This window comes from Nycticebus coucang, chromosome 1, assembly GCF_027406575.1.
Source record: "Nycticebus coucang isolate mNycCou1 chromosome 1, mNycCou1.pri, whole genome shotgun sequence".
Lineage (NCBI taxonomy): Eukaryota > Metazoa > Chordata > Mammalia > Primates > Lorisidae > Nycticebus > Nycticebus coucang.
In genome coordinates, this window is record NC_069780.1 from 98,135,796 (window position 1) to 98,160,412 (window position 24,617).

At 40.9% G+C, this 24,617-nt stretch overlaps 1 protein-coding gene across 1 annotated transcript in view; it reads right to left on the reverse strand.

The window, feature by feature from the left end:
* STOX2 (storkhead box 2) overlaps positions 1 to 24,617 on the reverse strand; it is a 101,562-nt gene that overhangs the window by 57,840 nt on the left and 19,105 nt on the right. The window lies entirely within an intron of this gene.

A 24,617-nucleotide genomic window follows, 5' to 3' on the forward strand; every position in this document is an offset into this window, starting at 1 on the left:
GTTTTAAAGAAAAGTACTTTTTAACTTCTAGAACCCATCAAATTGTCGAAAAGCATATTGTTTTTCTCTAGACATCCCCAAAGGGTCATATTTTAAAAAAACTTCACAGACCTCTGGTATTATCAATCGCAATTATTTCTCGGCAAAGTTTTTTCCTAAGCTACTTGCTTTGTGGGATAATATCAGCGATGAAAGAGAAACACTACAATACTGCATCTGCCATTAATCTCCGAGCATCAGGCTTCGCATCAATCACAAGTCATTTATTGTGGAAACTGTCACAGAATATAATGACTCATGCTAGTTGGAACTTCCAATTGCTCCTCTTCAAGGGGACTTTCAAAAGTAGTAAAAAGCATGTGAAACAGTGAATTAAACAGAACCTTTCTTTACCTTTCGTTTTACTTCATCTTTAACGTGCTAATTCTGCATGTGTTGAATGCTCTAAAGTCACTTCATCATGAAGATCTTGCCACATGAGAATCTGACCCCCAGAGCCCAACTAAATCACCTAGACATAAAAGGTTAGAATTTTGCTACCCAACTGAGGAAAACAGTTAGCAGACAGTTACACAAAATAAAGGTATCTTCCTATGAGGATTAATAAATATGATTTCTAAATTTTAAAGTAAGGTAAGCTCGATAGCCTGCAAGGTAACAAATCCTGCCCCTAACAAACAGGGGCTGCATCACCGAGGATTCAATCTCATTGCAAACTCTGAATCATTAATGAACCTAAAAATTGTTTAAATTACAAAGCATGCTTGAGATTTGAAAGTACATAATTAACCTATCCCCCAGAGAAAGGAAGATAATAGAACATTATGATGTTTATAGAGGGAAAGTGTCTGCCCTATCAACAGGTGGATTTTTCTTCAACAGGTCACTGCTGCCTGCTTTGTTTTAGACAAAGGACTCCAGCCTACTCCCAGGGGCCTTTCTATCCCTGTCTGAGCACAGGCCATTTGTTTCTGGCATTTGTGCCACTGGACAGAATCAACACATTGGTGAAAGTCACAATCCAAGATGCTATTCTTGCCAAAATAATTTTGAGCTGATTATTTAAAACTTAGATACACTATCACATTTATTTAACTCTAATAAGATCTTTCTTTACAAAGACATACAAACAGATACCATACTGATGAGTGAAAAAGAGCCAGGTTTTAAATTCTTTAAAAGAATAAAGAAAGTGGGGTACACAGCACGACTGGCTACTGACTCCCACTCCGTGGCCTTGTGCTTCATGGATGGAGCTAGTGGGGCTGGATGATCATCTGGTTTCAACCCTTGCCCGTGGCCTGACCTCCAGTAAAGCAAGGTGGCTGGCAGAGTTCTCTGTGCTATGCGGCAGCAGCAGCCGAAACCATTCCTTGTTGTTCAAGGTGTTTTTATTTTTTGTTTATACATTTAAGGGCTTATAAATTTTTAAAAAACATTTGCAAGGTAAATACAGCAGGGTGGCAGTATGACAGCTTAGCCAGCTGTGTCCAAAAGCTAATTCACACGCTTCCCCATTTGTGACATGATGAATCAGACTGTCCACCAACTCAGCCTCTGCCCCCACCCCCACCACAGTCACACACAGCGTGGTTGGAGACGGTGCCCTAACCTCTCTGGGGCACTAGGTTACTATTTGTGAATGTGGTAAAACCCTGGAGAGAATCCAAGTCACTGTGTCGCAGAGAATCAGGGTTAGGTCTCAGGCTTTAGCTCATGTGTCTCTGTGACATCAGCACCTTGATGTCTGTGTCTCACAAACCAGCCATACATATTTCTACATCTTTGCATCTGGAAACACAGCTTTTCTTTACAGCTTTAAGTTGCAATTCTCAAGCCGTTATTCAGCAGATAATTCTGGAGGAGTCAGATACGGTGTCCGCTTAACGAAACACTGTAAAGATCAACACAAGGATATAAACTGGCCAATTTCAAGGAATCTAAAAGAGAACTAAAACCTACTGACCATACAGACCCGACACTCTTCACAACCCTCTTTATGCCTATTATAAAGACTCATCACAGATCAAAGACTTTAAGAAGTAACCGATGCCAAAAGATTCTCTAGAAATGAACAAGTTTGCTTACCCAACATAAAGGCACTCTAATATGTCATGTCTCCACCAATAGTACTGTCCCTGATGCCAGCAATCAAATGAAATGTTGACTCTGAGCAGAATGACTAACATGGAGGGTTAGCTCTTTTTTTAGCCTATGCCTGAGACTCTATAGGCAGCAAACACACGTGTTAGGCTATCTCACAACATACACATGCACATAGAAAAGGTTGAATAAAGGCAGCTGTAAAACTTCCTAACATGTTATAGTCGGTAATTAACGCCAATTGGAATGAAAACACTCTAGACTGCAGTCTTTTGGAGGCAGGAGCTCATAATCCCCAAAGATTCAGAAGCATTACCTCATTGCAGCCTTGAGACAAGCTGAGCATTCACTCTGGGTCTTACCCAGCATGCACCGGTTCACACAAAGACAACAGAGGCGTGACCAATCACATAGTGGCAAAGCCCTCTCCCAATCTCACCCATTGACATGCTCGCTGGCAGCCTGCTGAACCTGTCGTCATGGCAACACATCCCAGCTGCTCACCGAGGCTTGTTATATGACTTTTCCTTTTCACCACTCACTTAGCTAATTAAAAATTTAGAACTGTGTTTTTCATGTTGGATGCAAACTGAAACAATGCAGGGTTCCTTTTTTTTTTCTTTTCTTTTCTTTTTTCCCCTTTTTTTCCCTCCTCCCCAATGGCGCTTTTAAAAATGCGGGCAAAAGCAAATTGAAGGACACTCCCATGAAGTCCCAATATAACCAATCAATAGAGAGACTGCATGTAGCTCCAGCCAGATGGAATTTGTCGCTAAACCTAATCTGCAGCAAAGCAAAAACCAAACCGTGAACATCACTGACAATCTCCTTCCTGTTTTGAAATCGAGAAGCCAATTCCGCCTAAGATTATTTATGTCGAAATATTCGCGTTACTGTTGGTAGAAATAGCCTTTTAATATTTTCCTTTGACATGATTCAGATTTAAAGCAGTTTTACCCATAATTCCATGACGCAAGCAGAGTAAATAAATAAATAAAGCACAGACAGAAGATCCTGTAAAAACTGCCAATATGGCCAAGTGTGAAAAGATGTTCCTGGCAAAAAGTATGCATGCCTGTGAATTGGACACATGGTGTAGATTTGACCACCACAATGCACCACTGCTGAGGAAGGCAGAAGCAAGCGACAGCCTTGCAGTTGAAAATCCATGAAAAGAAAATGCCAGCTTTTGTTTACCAAAGCACAGAGAATAAACTAAACCTCGCCAACTGCTTTAGAGATGAAAACATATCCCCTTTCTGAAAATTCCCCTGTTATCTCAACTTACACTTTTGTAACAGGCATCAATACCAACAGCATTCTTAAAATTCTAAGCTAAAGATTTCTCATTTTTTTCCTCTTTCCAGGTAACATATTGGACAGAGTAGAATGAAAATTAAAATTTAAAATAATGTTCATTGCAAGTAAGCAGAGGGCAGAGACATCGAAGTGGTTTGGGAAGTCCAAATGCTACACCTAGAGACGTCCGAGATACCAAAAACAGGCTTGGGGAGGTGATACGGCTTCTGCTTCCTGCCAGGTTGGTCTGTTAAATTTTTCTCAGTCTGAAATAATCCAGAACTGCCTGATTTGTAGCATTCAGTCCCCAAGCACAATGCAAATATATAACCAGACAGGCTGGCCCTAATCTCCCCCAGCACTGCCTGTGTCCCTAAGCTTTCCGGGCTATCATCAAAAACCACCGAAAAGTCCCCTGCATGGAGAGAGTCAGAAACTTCAGGAAGCTGTCCAGAGTTCCAATTTGTCCATGAGGGATATGGGAGGAGTATAGATGATGGGCAGAGCTATTTTAGGTATTAAAGGTAAATACTATTTACTTCCTCCCTGTCTTCTGACCTCAAATACCCGACAGCTGGAGATGTGGGATGCAGCTCGTAGTTAAACATGGTAGACTGCAAACAGTGCCTCCCAGTACTCATCAAAAGGTCAGCAGGAGGAATGAAAAAGGAGAAGAGAACGAGAGGAAAGACGAAAACACATGCAATGATCAGATAATTGTAGAAGCTGGAAAAGCAGATGGATGACATGTAGCTGAATTAGGAGAGTGAAGGAAGTTTAAATACATATACAAGAGGAAAAGCTAACCACGATGGTGGTGTGGGTGTAGCAATTCTGAAATGATTTCGTGTACACGACATGAATGAGAAAATAAGTGATGGGGAAGGAGAGGACAGGGCAGTAATATCACTAGGAACTCTGGATTGGAAAAAAAAATGAAAACACACGCTGGTACACACAGGGTGCCAAAAAGATGTATACTTATTTTAAGAGAGGAAAAAACTATACTAAATGTGTAATAGTTGAGTCAGTTTGGACTTCTGCAACTACAAGAGGTGCTCAGTGTGACTGGTATTCATCTTTTGCTATTGGTATATATTGAGTGTTACAATTTTAATATAGTTTTTTCCTTTCCCAAAATGTGTGTGCCTTTTTTTGGCATCCTCTGTGTATATTTCCTAGGTCTGGCCACTGAAAATCTCTAGAAGCAAGGCCACCCCAGTAGCAAAGAGCCCCCAGAGCATTCAGGATCTTGGGTTCTAAACACCATCCCCACTAAAAGAAACCAGGGTGCCTCAGAGAAGTAACTGATTCACACATACAGGTTCAAGGCACAAAAAGCCTAGGTGAATCTAGAATATCTTTTTGCCCCAGAAAAGAAGAAACTGCTCAAAAACAGATGGGACACCTCAGAAGACACAGGGAGTAAGACTGAAGAGATTCCCAGGGCCAAATTGGGAACAAGTTGAACACAAAACAGAATGTCTGCAAAAGACTACAAGCAATTGGGGGGAAAAAAATCCATGAAGCCATTGTGACATAAAAACAAAAAATTACAGGGTATGCAGAAAAGGACAGTGCTTATTTTTCTTTTTAAGCAAATGAATGGCAATTTGTAACTTTAGTAGAACTACAGAATTAGGGTTATCACCTTTGCAACTAACATGGTAATGAATGATTAAAGCAAGAATTACTGATGCATGATAAAACCACAGGGAAAAAGTTGTTGGAAAACAAGCTATTATACAATCTCAAAATGTCAACAAGTCGTTTTTTTAATTACAAAAGGAAAAAGACAATGGAGAGACCAGGCTGACTCCACTGTAACCAAATAACCAACTTAGCATTACCAACGACAGGAAGAGGCGCCTGGTGCCTTCTACTGCTGCGCATGAAAAGAAACACAAGGCAACCTATGTAGTATTCTTGCTCACAAAAAAAAAAAAAAAAAAAAAAAAATGCTTAATCTAAAATTAATCATGGGCTTGGCACCCATAGCTCAGTGGTTAGGACGCCAACCACATGCACCGGGGCTGCTGGGTTCGAACCCGGCCAGGGCCTGCTAAACAACAATAACAAAAAAATAGCTGGGTGTTGTGGCAGGCGCCTGTAGTCCCAATTACCGGGAGGCTGAGGCAAGAGAATCACTTAAGCACAAGAGTTTGAGGTTGCTGTGAGCTGTGACGCCACAGCTCTCTACCGAGGGTGACATAATCAGACTCTGTCTCAAAAAAAAGACAAAAGAAAAAAGAAAATTAATCATAAAGCAATAATCAGACTTCAAACTGAGCAATATTCTGCAAAACAACTTGCCTATAATGTTCACAACAGTCAACATCCTAAAAGAAAAAAGGAAGCTAAAAAACTGTTTTTACATTAAAAGAAACTGAAGACACACAATTAAATACAACATGTGACCCTTAGAGTTTGAAATTAAAATATAAAAATTTAACAAAAACAGCTACAGAGGATAACAATGGCACAATAGGAAAATTTAAATATAAATAACATACTACAAATTACATGAATACTTTCTGCATTTGGTAATTTTAGTTTTATTATGTAAGAGAAGGTCCTGGCTCTTGGGAAATATACCCCTAAAACACTTAGGAGTGAAGAATTGTGATTTTCCAAATTCTCTCAAATGATATAGAGACAGTTATTAGATAACAGAATCCCAACACTTTGAGAGCCAGAGATAGGAGGATCTTGAGCCCAGGAGTTTGAGACCAGCCTGGGCAACACAGTGAGACTTTGTCTCTACAAAAAATTATTTTTTTAATTTTTTTTTTTTAAGTAGTCAGTTGTGGTGGTGTGCACCAGTAGTCTCAGCTACTTGGGAGGTAGAGGCAGGAGAATCGCCTGAGCCCAGGACTACCAGACTGCAGTGAACTGTGATCGCACCACTGGCACTCCAGCCTGAGTTGATAGGATGAGACACTGTTTTAAAAAAACAACAGTTTTTAGATAGATGATATATAGCAGCAGTTCCCAACCCTTCTGGCACCAGGGATCAGTTTAATGGAAGACGATTTTTCCATTGACGGAGGGTGGGAGGGTTCAGGATGATTCAACAAGCACATTACATCTCCAACTCAGATCATCAGGCATTAGATTCTCATAAGGAGCCCGCAACCTGGATCCCTCATGTGCAAAGTCTGCAGGAAGGTTCCTGCTCCTATGAGAATCTAATGACACCTACCGATCTGACAGGAGGCAGAGCTCAGGAGGTGATGCCAGGGATGGGAGCAGAAGTACATACAGATGAAGCTTTGCTGGCCTGCCCACCACCTACTTCCTGCTGCGTGGCCCAGTTCCTAACAGGCCATGGTATCCATCCCATCCAAGGCCTGGGAGTTGGGGACCACAGATACATAGAGAGAAGGATGGATGGATGGATAGACAGATAAATCAATCCAACAAAAGTGACAAACTGTTAACAATTAGTAAATCTAGGTGATGAACATACTGCTGTTCATTTCCTGTATTTTATAAATTTTGTGTTTGGGGAAGATAAGGGGAAGGGAAGTTAGTGTCTAAGGAAGCTAAATTTCATTTACCCTGATAAAAACACAAATCAAGATAAAGCATTGTGAGTATGTCATTAAGGAATCAGAGAAATACAAAGGAAACAACTTTGAGTTGAAAGGGAAAGCTCTGGGGAGTAGAAATCAGGCACTGGGATGGAGGGAAGGGGCAGGGACAGATGAGAGGTATCTTTCTTACACTAAATAGGGAGGGGTCTGTGTGATATATGTGTGCATGTTTATAATAACAGTTGTATTATCTGAATTCTTAAACTATGTACATAATTAGCTTTGTAAAAGTAACAATTATGAGAACAAAACAAAAGCACAGGCTTGGGTAGAGCAGAAATCAATACACTAGCCAGACCTTCATCTTGACCAGCCGTGACCAGAAGGCCTCCCCAGTGATGTGGTGAACATTCATTTAGTTTCTTTTTCATGTTATTAAGAAAAAAAAGAGAGGGACTTTACCTAACAAATGCAATGAGTGTAACCTGGCTTATTGTACCCTCAATGAATCCCCAACAATAAAAAAAAAAAAAAGAAAGAAAAGATCAAAAAAAAAGAAAAAATACATATATATATAATAAACATGAATCATGGAGATTCATTTTTCAGCAAGAGCTACTAAGACATTCACCTCAATGGCTACAAAGGAAGGTATCTGTCAACATGAAACCACCCTCCAATATCTCTCATGAAAGTAAGAGGTGTAGAATCCCAGTTGTGCAAGAGGAGAGCAGATTCCAGTCATTCCCTTGGCTAACAATTGTGAGGATCACTCTTCTGACCCCTCACACACTGCCTGTAGGACTTTGCGCAAGTTTTTAACTTTCCTCATCTACAAAATGGCCATAATAAAACACACATACCTCGGAAACAGCATGAAAAAGCAGTGAAGTTAACTATTGCTCATACTATTATGAGAATGGGGGTGTGGGCTTCCCCTGGGGGTAGCACATGAACAGAAACAGTGGCTGGTGCCAGGAAGCAGAGGATACAACGCAGTGTCACAAAGGAACAGAGTAGGGGCTAAGAGATTAGCCCACTTGCCCTCACCCCCACCCCAGCCCTCCAGGAAAGATTAGGCTTTTTGTTTTTTGAGATAGAGTCTCACTCTGTCACCCTGGCTAAGTGCCCTGGTGTCATAGCTCACAGCAACCTCAAACTCCTGAGCTCAAGCAATATTCCTGCTTTAGCCTAAGGAGTAGCTGGGATTACAGGTGCCTACCACCACACACAACTAGTTGTTCTATTTTTAGAAGAGATGGTTTTGCCCATCTGTTGCTCAGGCTGGTCTTGAATTCCTGAGCTCAAGAGATCCTCCCGCCTCGGCCTCCTAGAGTGCTGGGATTACAGGTGTGAGCCATGCGCATATTTGTTTTTCAAATATGTTCAATCCATAGCTGATTGAGTCCACAGATGCAAAATCCATGGACAGAGGGCTGCTGTACTAAGTCACTTTATACCAGCGACTTGAGCAGCCTGGGATTTGGTATCCTTGGAGTTCCTAAAACTGACCTCCTCGTGGACGCCAAAGGATGACTGTACTTTATTAAATTCTTGTTATCTGTTTAGCACTTTTCACATACATGATCTCACTTAATCCTCATCTCTGAAGTTATTGTTACAATAGCCATTTCACAAATCAAGAGATAAAGGCTAAAAAAAGACGTGATTTTCCAGAGGTCAAACAACAAATAAACAAATAAACTCAGGACTTGAAATCAAGTGAGTCTGTCTGACCAGAAATCCCAGTACTGAACCACTCTACTATCCTATTATTTTCTTAAAGAATGAGAGGTCATCTGAAAGAATTAAAAATTGCTTATTACCTTGAATTCAAGCCACTACTTGTATTTGTTTTAGAACCAGACCAGTTATACCTAGGAAACATTACTGCTTTCTTTCCAAAATCATTTACTCCGAGTGTCCATTTACACAGAAAATATTTTAAATTGTTTCATTTAAAAACCTGTAGTCCTGAGGGAGCTGTGCACTGCATTCTAAATGGTTTTATTCAGATTTAGAACATTAAGCATTTCATGACTGAAGTTCTTTTAAAAAGCTTAAAGAAATATATTCTAAAAGAGGATAAGATGACTGCAGTTCTTAGCAAGGAGTGAGGAAGTGACGTGTCCCAGCAAAACAAACTGAAGATAAAAGGACACACAGAATGAGGACAAAAGCATTTCCAAAGTCTTAGTCAGAGCCTAGATTACCAGCGCCCTGTACTCCCCACTAAAATGCTGTGATTTAATTTTAGGGACGTGAAACAACTTTGCTGTACCATATTAAATGGATTTCCTCAACCCTTTGGAACATTCATAATCCTCCAAGAAAATGGCACCTTCTTTGTTTTCACAAAACTTTTTCTCTGGAGAAATGCTATGGGTTCCATTTTTCAATGTTGGCCTACAGGCTTTCATAGTGACTTGTGCCCAGCTGAACCAACTGGAGCACAGCTAAATTTTGCTCAAAACACAGATGCAATTTGAACTTGGAAATGACCTATAACACCTAAAGAACAAAACTCCACATTGTTATAAAGCCCATTAAAACAAATCATTCTAAACAATCAGTAATCAAGAAGTCACTTTAAGACTCAGTGCCCATAGCCACACACACCAAGGCTGGCAGGTTCGAACCCGCCTTGGGCCAGCTTAACAACAATGCCAACTACAACAGAAAGCAGCCAGGCGTTGTGGCATACGCCTATAGTCCCAGCTACTTGGGAGGCTGAGGCAAGAGAATGGCTTAAGCCCAAGAGTTTGAGGTTGCTGTGAGCTGTGATGCCACAGCACTCTACCGAGGACAACATAGTGCAACTCTGTCTCAAAATAAAAAAAAAAAGAAAAGAAGTCACTTAGGTGAACTGATACATAACAACTATTTTACCCTGACTTACTCTGTGAACTTTCCCAGGCTTCCTAGGAAAAATTAGTTTCTCTCTTTCTCTCTGAACATATGTTCAGAGCATTTTTTTTTTTGTGGATAGAGTCTCACTCTGTACAGTGACGTGACATCATAGCTCACAGCGGCCTCAAACTCCTGGGCTCAAGTGATCCTCCTGCCTCAAGTGATCCTCCTTTCCTGAGTAGCTGTGACTACAGGTGCCCACCACAACACCCGGCTAGTTTTTCATAGAGATGGGGTCTGGACCTTACTCAGGCTGGTCTGAAACTTCTGAGATCAAGGGAGGTTAAAAAGCTTAAAGAAAGTTCCCACCTTGGCCTCCCAAAGTGCTGGGATTACAAGCGTGAGCCACTGCACCCAGTCAGAACATTATTTTAGATGTACACGCCTGTCTTCTGTATGGAACACCTTTGAATTCATCACATATAGCATAAGGTTCAATAGCTACCATAGGGTGGCATTCCTGGGTAGATTAATAAAAAAATCATAAAACTCAAAAACGATTATGCATTTCTATTCCTCCCCATATGTTTTAAATTCTTGGCCACTTTATTTCTTTGTATTTTTATTTTAAAAATATTTTTACCATGGAAAATTTCAAATGCATTCAAAAGTTGGCATATTTGCATGCTAACCCCCCATGCGTGTATCTCTCAGCTTCAATAATTCATTCGTTTTCATTCCTCTTGACAGAATCTGAAACTGGAAATCATAGATTATGCGTAATAGGACTAAGTTTATCAACTGAGCAACCAGCTCCTGGTCCTGCTCATGAAGAGGGTTGTTAAATGCTCAAACACAAGATCATTGTCCCCCAGTGCCCTATGCCTACGATTAATGCCATTTAAAAGATTAACAGAGGTCCTGATTGCCATTTCTTTTCTCAGACTGAAACAGTGGTTAGGCCACATTTTACAAATCAGAGTTTAGGAATGCATAAGAAGTACTTTTGTTCGCAGGTTATAAAAATGACAGGGGAAATGTAAGTATCTCACAGATAGGGGCTCAGGAGAATCAGAAGCCTCTCAGTGATCCTTCAGAAACAACGGAGCCCAGATCTAACAACCAGCAGTCTGGTCCCACCGGGTGAATCAGGTGTGCCCCACAATTACCCAGGTCTCTAAAAAAATTTTGTTTATTGTTTTTAAAAAAAAGAAGCTCTGCGTATATATATCATGTATAGTACACATGTATAAGATAACTGTATAGTACACATGTGTAAGATAACTGTTCTACAAATGTCTAAGCTTAAAAAATTTAGCTACTTGATCAATCAACAGTAAATTGGATTGTACCTTTGTTGACATGTTTGTTCTCAGTGTCAAAGTTTATTTAACTGTTGGCTGCAGATCTCAGAGCTGTTAACATTAAAATTACATTGATTGATCTAAAATCCAAGATGCCTCTGCTGTTTATACATTACGCACGAAGGCTAATTACTAATTCTTGAGGGTTTTAAATGCCTCTGATGTATCAAATACCCTTGAGGACGATCCATCTCATTGTCCTTGAGGATAGTAGTCTAATGGGATGAGGACAGACCCTTCAACACATGTGGAATCTAATAAGCTGAAAAGCAATCATAGGGCGCCAGGTACGATGACGTGACAGATGTCAACAGGAGAACCATTACTGTCTCCTGTCATAGAGAACTCTGTACAATAAAAAGATTCACCTATCTGTTGATTTAAATTTCATCTCTGTGTTTCTTCCAGTGGAGCTTCTCAATGCACAACACATAAACTTAATAATATTAACATTAATTCCACCTACCATTTGCTAATGACTTACTATGGGCCAGGCACAGTGCTAAATACTTTGAGCACATACAAGCAGTCACCTCTGGTTACAAACGAGATGATGAGATGGGTTCTGTTCATAAGTTGAGTCTGTATGTAAGTTTGAACAGGTACATTGACCTCTAATAGCCTCTATTCCTAAGTACAAGTCATACATCAGTCAGATGTTCGTAACCCAGGGACTGCCTGTAATGTGGTATCCACCTTGCTTATATATTAACAGGTACATACACTCCTCCCTGTGCACAAATACAGGGTGCTCAATAAGTATTTTTTGAATAAATGAAAGAACTGAGTAGAGTAAAAACCAGAAGAGTGAGTATGAATGATTATTATGAAGGAACAGCTGTTACTGGAAGACTCCATCAGCACAATGGATCCATAATTCAGTCCACTAATTTTAAAGAGTAACTCATTTGGTACATAACAATGACCTAACTTTTTTTTACTAACTCATCTTTCTTACCTCTGGCCTATGTAAAGGAAGCCAGAGCTGAGCTTGTTTCATAAAAAGTGGTGGGTTAGCCACACCAGATCAAAAACACACAGCAAACTTTGTGCTTCCTAAATGTTTTATTTATCCACAAATATTAATTGGGTAATTATTTTATGCAATAAGAATTGTAAATTAAAAATTTCAAACTTTAAAATAAGTGAGTTTGGAAATTTAGAAAAAGCAGAAGGTTTAGAAGAGTAAAATACAATATATAAAAAGTATTTGGAGACAGAGTGTTGTTTATTGCTCTGGCTGGAGTGCAGCAGCAAGATCATACTATTGCAGCCTCAAACTCAAGCAATCCTCCTGCCTTGGCCTCCAAACTGCAGAGATTACAAGTGTGAGCGAATGCCAGGCCAGGACTAAGAAATTTTTAAAGAAAGATAGGCTTTCGAACACTACCAATTAGGGGGTAAATTTAGTGCAATCAAATTAGAAAGTAATACTTGATTTCTGTTAGACATCGTGCAAACAACCAGCCTGGGTTATCTTAGAGTTTCAAATTAGACTATGCTACCTTCCTAGTGAAACTGGCTTTTTGGTGGTTGCTGTGTTAAAAAGCAATCTGGCACAAAAATCAGAGTGGCCCAAGAATAAAGGTGGTCATACTCCACGTAACTCCCAGGTTTAAGAAGTTTTGCAGTGGCTCAGCACCCACAGCACAGTGGTTACCGTGCCAGCCATATACACTGAGGCTGGCGGGTTTGAACCCGGTCCAGGCCAGCTAAACAACAATGATGACAACTGCAACAAAAAATAGCCAGGCACTGTGGCAGGCACCTGTAGTCCCAGCTACTTGGAAGACTGAGGCAAGGGAATTGCTTAGGCCCAGGAGTTTGAGGTTGCTGTGAGCTGTGACTTTACAGCACTCTACGGAGAGCAACATAGTCAGACTCTGTCTCGAAAAAAAAAAAAGAAAAAAGTTTTGCATGTCCAGGATGTGCACACCTTCCCTGAGTAAATGGACTTATTTAGGAATAAAATATTTTTCAAATTTCTACTAAGCTGGCAGTATATAACTACTTATTTAGTCATTTGGATCTCACTCATGAGTAAGTAGAACAACTAGTAATTTCTTTTGCCCTAGTAATTCTGAAAAAAAATTATTGAGGCTTGAAAGATACTATGAACCAACCAAGCCAGGGAACCAGTGACTGATTGCCAGGGGCACCTTGATTTTAGAAATGATAAAAATGTGCACCTTCACATAAGGAGACACTGTAATTACGATCACTCCTGATACATTTATCACACAGTTCAGAATTTTTAACAATTTTACATCTCTTCATCATGACAAGAAAACTGAGAAATGTGCCCAGGTCACAGAACTAGGAGAACGCTAGAGCCCAAATGCAGACCTAGGACTGTCCACCCTGACACTGGCCTCCTGGCTTTGCTGCAGCCTCAACCCCACCAGCAAGTACATAGTACATTATATATAACACTAAAGGAATACCGACTCTGTCACCATCCTTAGTGGGTTGAATGGTGTGGTCCCCAAAAGCACCCCTCTGAGTGCTAACCCCTAGCACAGCGGTTCTCAACCTGTGGGTCGCGATCCACAGGAACTGTATTAAAGGGTTGCGGCATTAAGAAGGTTGAGAACCATTGCCCTAGAACCTGTGAATGTGGCTTATTAGAGAAAGGTTCTTGGCAGATGGGATTAAGTGAAGGATCTCAAGATGAGAAGATCATCCTGGATTACAGGGTATGAATGTCCAGGATGACACACCTGAATCCAGTGAAAAGTGTTCTTAGAAAAGAAGAGACACAGAGGGAAACACCCTGTGACGTCAGAAGCAGATGCCGGAGTGAGGCAGCCATAGCTAAGGAACACAGGAGCCACCAGGAGCCAGAAGGGGAAGCAAGCACTCTCCCCCGGTCCAACACCTTGATCTCAAACTTCTGGCTCCCAGAACTATGAGAGAATAACTTTCTGGTGGTTGTAAGACCCCCAGTTTATGACTTTGCCACAGCAGCCCTGGGTCCAAGTCCTGGCCACTCCTGGGTCCAAGTCACTAAATGATTTAAGTTTATTATAAATCACTTAAAAATCTAAATGACCTGGTGAATTACTGATAGCTTTCACAAGTCCAAAATCTGAAAATAATCTTCTACTCATTATATACCAAGGAACTGACTCTTTTGATCAATTTTATCATACAGGCTTGCATTTTTTTAATTGTTCACTTAAAATTTTATTTTCCTGAGTTCAGGAGTTCAAGACCAGCCTGAGCAAAAGTGAGTCTCTACTAAAAATAGAAAAACTAGCCAGGGGGTGGTGGCAGGAACCTGTAGTCCCAACTCCTCAGGAGGCTGAGGCAGGAGGAGTTTGATGTGGTGGTGTGCTATGACACCACTGGCACTCTACCTAGGGTGACAGTGTGAGACTTTGTCTTAAAAAAAAAAAGAAAAATTAAAAAAAATTTTTCATTGCATTTCGTAAAATTTTTATTTTAATCAGCAGTCTACAAAAAGACATTTTAAATCAGTAACAACAGATGTTACAACAAGTGTAAGGCTAGAAATAATTCTATATGCATTTCCAGACAACCATCCTAAAACTGGGCAGAATGTCATCTCTAAGAGAATGGTGAGTTTTGAAAACCAAAGTTATTCACACAGAAGCCACAGCATTTGAAAGAGAAAACTTTAGGAAGAAATAGTTTCTTACTTTAAGAGCAAAAATAATGGAAAATAACTTAGAGAAAACGATCTACCTTTCTTTTAAAATAGCAGAAAAAAATGGTGGGCTCCTGATGTATTTCACAGGAAAATCCATAAGGCATTTGTAATCACTAAAGGCTCCTGTAGAAAAGAATATCTGTAAAAAGGTGCTTATAAGTCAATGACTTATAGTTTCATCAACTTCAGGTAGATTGATTATACCAGTGCTTCTCAAATTATCTCTGGCAAAGGATACCGCTGTAAAATATAATAAAAATGAATTCTCAGAGAAAAATATAATGAAAAACAAAAAGCCAAATTTTTTCCAAATTTTGATTATAGCAGATATAAAATTATGTTTCCCAACAAATAAAATAAGAACAGATAAAACAGAAAAAATTAAAGACTTAACAAATACTACATATTGTTCATTCAAAGTGTATTCAGGTTAATTTAAGGAAATGCTATTATATTCATAATTCTTTGCCTATTTTTAATTGGAATGAAATAAAATTTAGAAGAGAAATAGTATTTCTTTTTTTTTTTTTTTCGTAGAGACAGAGTCTCACTTTATGGCCCTCGGTAGAGTGCCGTGGCCTCACACAGCTCACAGCAACCTCCAACTCCTGGGCTTAAGCGATTCTCTTGCCTCAGCCTCCCAAGTAGCTGGGACTACAGGCACCTGCCACAACACCTAGCTGTTTTTGGTTGTAGTTGTTATTGTTTTTTGACAGGCCCAGGCCGGATTTGAACCCACCAGCAGTTCTGATGTATGTGGCTGGCGCCTTAGCCAGCCTAGTATTTCTAGTATTTCTCACATTAAATGCCTATACCCACATGCTGAACAAACTAAGAATGTCAACAAAGTTTTTTTTTTTTTTTTTTTTGTAGAGACAGAGTCTCACTTTATGGCCCTCGGTAGAGTGCCGTGGCCTCACATAGCTCACAGCAACCTCCAACTCCTGGGCTTAAGCGATTCTCTTGCCTCAGCCTCCCAAGTAGCTGGGACTACAGGCACCCGCCACAACGCCCAGCTATTTTTGGTTGCAGTTTGGCCGGGGCCGGGTTTGAACCCGCCACCCTCGGTATATGGGGCTGGCGCCCTACCGACTGAGCCACAGGCGGCGCCGCCCCAGTCAACAAAGTTTTTAATGTAACAAGTGAGCTTACTTCTTGCTTGTCAATTTATTAATATGGACCAGATGATAACAATGCTACTCTCAGGAGATAAAGTGTATCTAAAATTCTTCTATGTTTTGATTTCATAACAGTCACAACAGAAAAAACAGTCTCACAAAATGTTAATGAGAATGGAAAACTTTTTTTTTTTTTTTTTTAGACAAAGTCTCACTTTGTCACCCTTGGTAGAGTGCTATGGCATCAGAGCTCACAGCAACCTCAAACTCCTGGGCTCAAGGGATTCTCTTGCCTCCGCCTCCCAAGTACCTGGGACTGCAGGTGCCTACTACGATGCCTGGCTATTTTTTAGAGACTGGGTCTCACTCTGCCTCAAGCTGGTCTTGAACCTGTGAGCTAAGGCAATTCACCCACCTCGGCCTCCCAATCGCTGGGATTACAGGCATGAGCCACTGCGCCTGGCACTGAATGGAAAACAATTTTAAAGTAATTTCAGCAAGCTCAGGATTTGTTTTAAATTTTTATTTAAAATAAAGCCAGAGATACTGTATTTTCTCTCTCTCTTTTTTTTTTTTTTTGCAGTTTTTGGCCGGGGCTGGATTTGAACCTGCCACCTCCGGGATATGAGGCCAACGCCCTACCCCTTTGAGCCACAGGTGCCGCCAGAGATACTGTATTTTCAAAATTTCCCTTGAATCTTTTCCCAGTAGTCAGTTTTGACAATTTATTCTGTTAAGTTTATATCACCAATTGATGAAATCAATGATTCCCCAATTTCTGACTTACGGAAATTAATCTTAAGATATTGCCTGTTGGGCGGCGCCTGTGGCTCAGTGAGTAGGGCGCCAGCCCCATATGCCAAGGGTGGCGGGTTCAAACCCGGCCCCGGCCAAACTGCAACCAAAAAATAGCCGGGCGTTGTGGCGGGCGCCTGTAGTCCCAGCTGCTCGGGAGGCTGAGGCAAGAGAATCGCGTAAGCCCAAGAGTTAAGAGGTTGCTGTGAGCCGTGTGACGCCACGGCACTCTACCTGAGGGCGGTACAGTGAGACTCGGTCTCTACAAAAAAAAAAAAAAAAAAAAAAAAAGATATTGCCTGTTGTAACCAGCCTGGGCAACATAGAGAGACCCTGTCTCTATAAAAAAAATAGAAAAAATTAGCAGGCTTTGTGGCAGGCACCTCTAGTTTCCAGCTACTCAGGAGGCTGAGGCAGGAGGATCACTTGAGCCCAGGAGTTTGAGGTTGCTGTGAGCTGTGATGATGGGCAACACAGTGAGAGCCTGCCTCAAAAAAAAAAATAAAAAAAATAATAATAATAATAATATTGTGTGTTGTGACAGAGCATGACTGTTCAGAGCTCACACCACACCTAAAATAAAGTCAACCAGACAAGTCCACTAATCATGTGCCTGGATGTTGCTGAAATATCAAACCGCTATCGGTTTTTAGATGCCTGCCCTCAGTTCTTTAATATATGCCCTCCCGGACCTATCCAACAACCCCACTCTGAGGAGCTTAGAAACAAATGTGGACATCCCTAAGCAGAGTGCCTCATCTAATAAAAAGAAGGTCAAATGGCTTCCTGAGTGCTGGAAATAAGAGAAGAGGACAGTCTTCTCTCCATTGGAAATTCTCTCCTTCAGGGCAGATGAAGAACTGATAACGGCGTTTCAATGGAGAATGATATTAACTAGGAGAATTCTGGGTTGATAATTTTTTTCAACGACAAATTATCTCAGCTGAAGCATCACGCACATTAAACAGTTTCAGTATGTTCTGAATTTTCCTTGCCTGTTAGTAAGCTTCCTCCTAGGCAGGGCATGACTCATAGGAAAGGTCCAATGAATGTTGGTCAAATGAAATGGAGAGCGTCACAGTCCCTACCAAAGGTGCTCCAACGACATGCTGCACCGCCCTGAGTCAGTACAGCAGAACCTCCCTAGCTGACCACCTGCTTATGTTGACCTAATCCTCATAGACCGGACACGCACTACACAGACTTGTCAGTACAGCAGGCCTAGTTCCTTATGGTGGCCACGTGTTGACCAGTTTGTTGTAGTCCCTTGAGTGGTCACCTTACCTCTGTCTACTCCACTGTATATTTTTTAAAGTTTTCTTCAGGAAAGTATTTCTTCTATAATTTTAGAAAAGGCAGGGCTTGTTCAAGGTGGTATGGCCATAGAGTCTTTCGTTATTTTAAGAAGTAATCTTTATTTTCTCCAAGGAATGTTCTGAAGTATAAAATCCTAATCAGAAATACAGAGGAGTTCATTTCAACAAAAATTCAGGAAGCTTCAGGGCATGGAACATACTGTGTCTCACGTGTTCTACCTTAAAAATAAAAAATTTCACCTAATTAACATACTTACACCCCCTTCCCCCCTTTTGAAATGCAAACACCATTACTATAAATCTCTATAGGAGAGAAGGGAAGCTGGAGAAACCAGCAGTTTTTAAGTACAACTGAGTTGCAGGCACAATGTCAGGTACTTTGATACATTACTATCCCATTAATTCTCACAAGGACCCTATAAATTAGGGTTAGGTACTTGTGTCTCCTGGTGAAGCAGGACTTCAGAGAGTTTAAAAGGATTTTTCTGAGATCACACAGCTACAGACAGGACTACAAATCATACAGGGCTAAATTCAAAGCCTAGTTCAACCTCCCCAGGCTACCAACTTCTCCGCCCCCTGATCATGCCCTCACCTGTGCCCCTTACACCTCAGATTTCCTTCTACTTTTTCTTGAACAGGAAGGTAGACTTATTCACACTCACAATTCTCTAGGGACTATCTATGGTAAAGAACCCAAACTCTGCAAAATAAATTTTTTTTTTTTTTTTTTTTTTGAGACAGAGTCTCTCTCTGTCACCCTGGGTAGAATGTAGTGGTGCCACAGCTCACAGCAACCTCAAACTCTTGGGCTCAAGTAATCCTCTTGTCTCAGCCTCCTGAGTAGCTGGGACTACAGGTGTCTGCCACTACACCTGGTTAGTTTGTTTTATTTTTAGTAGAGGTGGGGTCCCACTCTTGCTCAGGCTAGTCTCGAACTTCTGAGCTTAATAGATCCACCCACCTCAGCCTCCCAGAGTGGTGGGATCACGGGATTGAGCCACTGCGCCCAGCCCCCGCAAAATTAAGAGGTTTATTCTGGGCTGAATATATATAACCATGGCCCAAAGAGCCATACACCTCCTTGAGCTAGTGGTCTCACCTTAACTGGGTGACAGTTTGGTTTTATACATTTCAGGGAGACAGGAACTACTCCTAAAGTCATAAATCAATACATGGAAGGCATTCATTGGTTTGTCCTCAAAAGGCAGAACATCTCCAAGTGGAGTATTATAGGTAATAGATGGGTTTAAAGATTCTTTGATGTATGATTGATTAAATATATCAAGCTTTGCCTAAAGGCTTGGAATGTTTTAAGATAAGAAAATCTTGTTAATCAGAGGCAAGCCACCCAACATATACCCAGACTTGGGAGTTCTGCTAAGTAAATGGATGACCTGCAGGTGTGGGTTAAGCTCTGTCTTGCACAGCCACAGGCCTGTAAAGTTACAAAGGACATCTCCAAGAAGGGAAGAGGCATGTGGAGGTGTGTCTGACCTCCCTACTCGTGGCCAGCAACTCAGGGGTCGGGGACCCTTGACCAACAGGGGGTCCATTCAGATAGCTGCAGAGGCTTAAGTTTTTTTAGTTTCTAGGAATTAGCCCTCAAATGCTGCGTTGTGAGCTAGAGGGTATTTCTAGGTTTCCCTTGACCAACAGAGTGGCCCATTCAGTCAGCTGGGGGGCTTACAATTTTTCAGTTTCTAGAAGTTAGCCCCCAAATGCTACATTCTAGGCCTAAGGGAAAGACAGCCCCAAATATGAACTTTCAGTTGCATTTTTTCCACCTTCTTCTTCTGGTCAACAGGGTGATACCCCTTGGGAAGGTCTGGGATATTCATAAGGCAGTTTTGCTCAAGAAGGTGCCGCTGATACTGGGGTTCTGGGGATGCTGCGGGTCCCACAGCACAGGGGCAGAGCCCCACAGATGTGCTCCTTTCCTGCAGGGGCTTCCGATGCTAGCTGAACATCCATGCTGGGGAATGTCTGTTTGTAATTATCTGCATTTAGAACAGAACTCCATTTTGCATAGAAACACAAAACTGCCCGGTTTTAATAAAAGCTGCATTTTCCAGGATTACAACTGGACATGGAACAAACTAAACTTTTTGTTTTGTTTGTAATGTTGCCTCAAGTTCATTCTCATTTCAGAAAACTGGGTCACCAATAGCGATGTGGATTACTATGTTTCAAGAGCCCCTGCAACGTGGCTGGTGCATCTGTATGGGCATAGGTGGTGATCTTTCTAATAGGTGCAAGCATTTGACGACTTCTGTGTACCCTATAGTGGAGGCCTATCCAAGAATGTACATAGCGAAACATATCTTAATTGTATTGTAAGTTGCACTCTTATTTCTCATCTATTTTACAATTAAGGAGCATACTGATTCTTTGAAATTATGTGTGCAGATAGATTATATTTCAGGATAAAAAAAGAAGCATTACCAAAGTATTTGTGTTTTTGGTTTTTTTGTTTTTTTTTTAATAAAAGTAGTTTGTTGAAGCTAAGAGGGCCAAAAACTTCTGCTCTAAATCAAGGAATTGTTGAATAAAAGATTTTGGATATCTGTTTTAATGAACTCTGTCACTAACTGCTGTATAACTGGGTAAGTCAGTAAAAGAGACAAAAATAAAAGCCTGTATAAAAATAAAGACAAAATTGGGCAGCGCCTGTGGCTCAAGGAGTAGGGCACTGGTCCCATATGCCAGAGGTGGCGGTTTCAAACCCAGCCCTGGCCAAAAACCACACAAAAAATAAATAAATAAAGACAAAATAAAGATATACTACCTAAAAATTTTAAAAGGCTATATACCTAGGTCAAGGTGCTTGAATAGTCTCCTTTTCCTGATTTAAAAGAAAGGGGGTGGGGCAGGATATTTAGGACAGAGGGCCTGAGAGCATTCAATTAAATATAACATTTATAGTTTAATCTTTCAATAGGTCAGAATCAGGTTTGAATTTCTTGTACCTTCCAACACATTTTCTTAATTCTTACACACCCCACCTTCAGCTTAATTTACTTTTATTCTTTGTCCATTCGTTCCACTTAGTTAATTTTTTAATTAAATTATGTTTATGTCTCTCCCTAAGATACTTCAAATCTTTTTGGAGGAAGAAGGATAAGATAGGAGATAAATAAGTAATAAATGCTCTTTCAAACATGAGATACTGCAATTTTTTTCTTTTGGAGACAAGAGTCTCAAATTGAGAGTCTCTCTATTGCCCTGGGTAGAGTTCCAAGATGTCATCTCTCACATCAACCTCAGTCTCTTGGCTCAAGCTAGCCTCTTCTACTCTCCCTCCCCGGAAGCTGGGACTATAGGCAATCACCACCATACCTGGCTAATTTTTCCATTTTTAGTAGAGACGGGGTCTCATTCTTGCTCAGGCTGATCTCAAACTCCTGAGTTCAATTGATCCACCCTACTCGGCCTCCCAGACTGCTACAGTTACTGGCATGAGCCACCATGCCTGGCTGAGATACTGCAATTTTAACTACCACATCCAAAGCAGAAAGTTTTAGTAATAATACTCATATTGGGCGCAATGTATTTTATCATGAACTTCCATGTTTTTTGGTATAGATTTTTAAGTAAACACTTTAATTTTAATAAGAACTAGACACGCCATTCCGATTATGTCTTTGGCTAAATCTATAGTATCAAACTAAAAGTCAATCAGTACTATTTAAAACACACTGGGGTATGGGAGGCCGAGGCAGGTGGCTTGCTTGAGCTCATAGGTTTGAGACCAGCCTGAGCAAGAGGGAGACCCCCGTCTCCAAAAACTAGCCAGGTGTTGTGGCGGGAGCCTGTAATCCTAGCTAGTAGGTAGACTGAGGCAAGAGAATCACTTGAGCCCAGGAGTTTGAGGTTGCTGTGAACTGTGACACCACAGCACCCTACCCAGGGCAACAAAGTGAAACTCTGTCTCAAAATAAATAAATTAATAATTAATTAATTAGTTAAATAAAACAAAAATAAAAATAAAACACTCTGGGGAAAGGCATGATGCCTGTATCTGTCCACAAATGCAAATAAATATTGGACATGAACCAGATAATCTGCTTCTGAAATTATCCAGGAGCTTAAGGAGAAACTTTTCTATCGATGTACATTAAAAATGTAAACATTGGCTAATATAAACATTAGCTGATAAATCATTCAGAAAGCAATGTTGGATGTGTCTATTTTTCTTTTCTTGTCTTTTCTTTTTTTTTTTTTTTGAGACAGAGTCTCACTTTCTTGCCCTCTGTAGAGTGCTGTAATGTCACAGCTCACAGCAACCTCCAACTCCTGGGCTTAGGTGATTGTCTTGCCACACAGGCGCCCTCCACAACACCCAGCTATTTTGTGTTGCAGTTTGGCTGGGGCAGGGTTTTAACCCGCTACTGTCGGTATATGGGGCCAGCGCCCTATCCACTGAGCCACTGAACCACAGGCGCTGCCTGGATGTGTCTACTTTTCATTGTCATTTAGAATGCGAATCTGCCTCTTGCCAACTGCATACACATATTCTAAGGATAAGCTGGAAAATACAGGCAAGCTCTTTGGAATACGTGCTTTTATAACAAGGTGTTTTTGAAGTAGAATTCTGCAAGAAGCTATAAATATTGTTCAAAAATGAGGAGCTCTCATGTGGGACACTTCTCTCGTGCAGAGACACCCACATACTCTGCAGTCCTGACAGGGAACAGGAAACACTGCCATTGTAGGGAGCTGGGTTCCCCATTCCACAGCCAGATTTAAGGAGCAGCTATTCTGCTTTTCACAAGGCTCAGAACAGCAACTAATTACCCAAGACTGACATAGAACTCTTGAGAGAATCTATGTGCTCAAGATCTTTACAGGGATTAAAAGCTGTAAGTAACAACACTGGTGTGTACAGGCTGGTTTTCAGGTTCATACATAAAGGAAAAAACTCCTATCAAACATCTTTACTTGTGTATCTGCATAAATACCTCAAATTCAACATATCCAAAATGGAGCTCTGCAAACAGCACCCTCTCCCACTCAGAAACTTTCACTCCTCCGCCATGTGCGAGCAACTTCCACCATCTGTCAGCCAGGTACCCCTCAGTGCTGCCCACTTCTTTGCCTCTCCACTGGTATCCTCTGCTCCAAACATGCCTGGATCCTGGAGCAGCCCTAACCTGCAATCCATGCCTCCCCTCTTGCCCTCTCTAACCCCCCCTGCCCTCCACTTCTCTCTCTAGATTGAAAACCTTCTCTGGTCTCTTGTTTACTGCCTTTGAACAGTATTCAAATTCCTCAGCCCTGTGAATGCGAACAACCACACCTCTCAGTCTGTCTGCGACAGCCTCTCCTGGTGTTCCAGTTTGCAAGGTCACCCTACCTACAAGGCTCCTCCTGAGTCACCTCTCTGTCCAGACTCAGCGCCGGCTTCTCCTTACCCTAGCAGAACACCCTCTCCAGGTATAGTGAATTCCTTTCAGTCCTTTTCTTTCCCAACAGTCTGTACACTCCATGTGAACAAGAGATTGGAATGGCTCACTGTCCCTGGACAGTTGGCACCTACTATAGTGCTCACATACAGGATATGGTTGAATAAATCAACAGAAGGGATAGGATAGCTCCATAATTAACATACTACAGCAAATGATACATGAAAATCTTTAAGAAACTAAAAGAAAAAGTTACTCGCCAAGCTAGGGTTTGAATTTAATACGATCATTTCAACAATAACAAACTCTACGGTTTCTAGGTGAATATTTTTAAGGGCTATTTTGACACTAATAAAGACACTTTCATTATCCCCCCAATCGAAATTTCTATTCTAATTGGAATAGCTTACGCTAAGTCGCTTTGATTTAAAGACATCTATAGAAGCCACATATAATTCTGGAAATATCAGGCAAGAAAAAAGAGAAAATTACAGATCTGGATGAATACTGGAACCAACGTTGAAGGTATTCATAAATACTGACTTACGGCATCTCAAAATATGACTTATTCCTCCAAAAAGGGAAGAAAGAAATACAGCTTTATATTAGTCTATTAAGTTTTAAGAGGTAATACTGAAGACTAATTTCCTTCTTGAAAACAAAAGTTATGGAGCTAGGATAATTGGTTGTAATATTTTTTAGCTATACAAAAATAATCGCAGGGCAGTGAACAGGCCAACCGGATAGCTGCTGTACCTCAGAAATGCTCTGAACTCAGGGCTCATCTGTACAGCCGCCCTTCGACATCCACGGGCTGGGAAATGGTCTTTTTCTGGTTATACGCAGGGGTGGCAGTGCGAAGTCAGAATTATGAATCCTTAGGAAGAGCCTCTTTGTTCATTTGGTTTCAATGTTTACAAAAGGCTTAGAAGAATCTGGTGTGATCTATGGCCAGAAATTCAATCATTTTCTCAGTCTCACTTAAGATACTTGAAATACACCTAACAATCAATTGCTTATTGATATAAATTATGTCCCCAAACTACACTCACCTATGGCAGTGACCCAACATATTACACTGGATGTAATAGAAAGAGAAAAGGCATACTTCCTCCAAACCCACCAGCCCTAGCCCACTCTTGAATTCCTAAAACATTT